Source organism: Helianthus annuus, chromosome 16 (assembly GCF_002127325.2).
Source record: "Helianthus annuus cultivar XRQ/B chromosome 16, HanXRQr2.0-SUNRISE, whole genome shotgun sequence".
In the NCBI taxonomy this organism is placed as follows: domain Eukaryota; kingdom Viridiplantae; phylum Streptophyta; class Magnoliopsida; order Asterales; family Asteraceae; genus Helianthus; species Helianthus annuus.
Window position 1 is genome coordinate 188,978,840 of NC_035448.2, and position 2,640 is coordinate 188,981,479.

Below are 2,640 nucleotides of genomic sequence, written 5' to 3' on the forward strand. Positions count from 1 at the left end.
TTCCCACCTTTCAAAAAAAACACAATTTTACTCGTGTTCCATACTTCTTTTATCGTAACAAAATGAATTAAACTAATGTGGTATGCAATATATATCATGTGGTCTTTTTATCCGTGAATTTTCTTTATTTGTGTACTACTATCATTTGTATATTTGTAACGTCCCTAGTATCAATACCATGGTACTAAAGTTATGATTATGATTTAGGGTCCTAACAAATCCATATGGAATCATCTGATTCTAATATGGTTGATACGGACTGTATAAGGTTATACGGCCCGTATAGAATAAAGTGAACCGACAAAGGTTGTGCCAGCAAAATTTTCAGAATCTCTGTGTTCATGTGTAGCAAAATTAGTGGGTCAAAAGTTGCTTGATTCACCCACATGTGTAGTGAGAAGTATCTCCATACCATACACCCCCAACACATACAGGTGGATAAACGAGGTTGGTCGAACCGGTACTTTTGAATGTTGAGACTGACTTAATGTTTTTAGTATGATTAAGAAAGTTATAATCTTATTTTTTTAGTATGATTAAGAAAGTCATAATCTTATTTTTTAAAAAATAAAAACAGTTAAACAAGTGTAGAGAATTTACTAATAAAGCATAATCTAGATCAAACCATTTACTAAACGGGTCAACCCAATTATGCTAATCACATTCTGAATTATGGAAATCTACCACAAAAACAAGACTATTGCATTAATAATTTAAATCTTTGACTTAAAAGTTTAGAAATTGAGGATGGGTTGTATGCATTGAAAGCAAACTATTTCAACCTGTTTGACCCGTTTAAAAAAGACAACCCAAATTAACCCATTCATAAGTAAACAGGTTCTCAACTACTGTTTCTAAACAAAATAATATTAACAATTTTCGTTAATATATTCTTTAATTTCATGCTAGCCGTGGATTTGGTTATGATGTTTGATGACTTGCTGTACGGTTTGGAGATTAGGTTTTTGTAATTTCATCAATAATTGAGGTTTCTTAGTATATTTGTTGATATTTAACGAGTTTTACGTTGCGGATTTTGTTAATATGTCTGTTAATTTCATGTTAGTTGTGGATTTATTTCTGATATTTGATTATATACTGTACAGTTTGGAGATTAGGATTTCGTAATTCCATCTATAATGTGGAATTCTCCGTTAATGTGGGGCAATAAGTATGTGTGCAGAAAAATAACTGCAGTTATTGGGGGGGGGGGGGTATGTTAAAAAAAACTGTCGTATAGGGGTTTTATTGCTTAAAAAGATGAGAAACATGTTTTTTAAAATAAGAACGTTATAGGTTAACCGGACTGTTTTTTTTTTCATTCAGTTTAAAAATTGGTTTTTAGTCAGTGACCCAGAACCGGGTATCAAACCGGCGGGGCAGGTTTCGAACCGAACCGGTTACAAAAAAACCAGTTTTTAAATTAACTGGTTTAGTTTTTTTTGCGATTTCGGTTTTATAACCGGTTTTTTTGTACACCTCTATTTGAAACTGGAAGCAAAATCCCGGGGATGGAGTCGAAGGAACGGATTGTGGTCTGCTTTTTGGTATTCCGGGATCTCATTTAGTTTCTAATTCATGAGATCAGTGGGCTTGGCTTCTTGATGATTCGGGTACGTTTTTGGTCCGCATCTTAAAACAACGATTTGTACTAAAAAGGTTTGGGCAGCCGGGTAATGCTATTCATTGGAACAAATGGGTTCCTATGAATGTGGGCATTTTGTCATGGAGGGCAAAGGCTTCCAAGGAGGCATGCTTTAGCATGTCGAAACGTTAATCTGGCTTCCTCACCTGCCCTGTGTGTAGCGAAGCATCGGAGATGGCTGAGCTTATTTTTGTGGTGTGGATTTTCGCAAGCGGTTTGGGTGGTAGTGGCACAATGGTGTAACCTCCCTCCCATTTTCGCCTTCAACATCAATGACCTGTTGGACTTGAATGTTTACGCCAATGGGTCGTTTAAATACAAGAAGGGGTTGCATGTTGCGTGTTTAACGACTTTTTGGTGTCTGTGGAAAGCTCGGAACGTTGTGTTTGTACAAGTCCCGTGCTCGGTTCAGAAAACAGTAGAAGACATCAATGCTCTGAGTTTTATGTGGCTCTGGCACATGTCTAAGCAGCCAAACATCAGCTGGGAGATTTGGAATGGATTTAAACTGCACAAACCGGGATCATAGTTTTGTAGTTTTTATTAATATGTGGCTCTGTTTGTTTGTTAATTTGGTGGACTATTAGTGTCATGGTGGATTGCAAATCTGGTTATGAGACTAGGCTTTTCTTGTATCATGTTATTTAACCTCTTTTGAAGAACAATACATTCCTAATTTTCTTAATGTCGCTTTATTTGCATTTTTTTTATTTATACACGTATGATTAATCATTAATACTTAATGTAAATAACATTCTCCACCCCGTGAAGCTTATAGTTTGTAAACACGAATCATAAAAAGGCAATAAGTTTATAAATTGTCTACAACTTTACAACCTCTGATTAAGTTTATGAAAACTTTATAACTTTTCTTATGGCGAATACATTAATTGCCATACTTTTTTCTATGATTATAATTATGTATTAGTCATATATAGTTTTTAATATAAGTAACTTTCTCTAACCCGGGAAGCAATCCCGGGTGATAATCTAGT

The 2,640-nt window shown here is 35.0% G+C and overlaps 1 long non-coding RNA gene across 1 annotated transcript; it reads left to right on the forward strand.

Annotated features, from left to right (window-relative positions):
• The first annotated feature begins 325 nt into the window (after positions 1-325).
• LOC110918792 lies at positions 326-2,330 on the forward strand. Its single transcript, XR_002581545.2, has 2 exons — positions 326-1,613; positions 1,807-2,330. It is a non-coding gene; the product is annotated as an uncharacterized LOC110918792 (long non-coding RNA).
• The last annotated feature ends 310 nt before the right edge of the window (positions 2,331-2,640 follow it).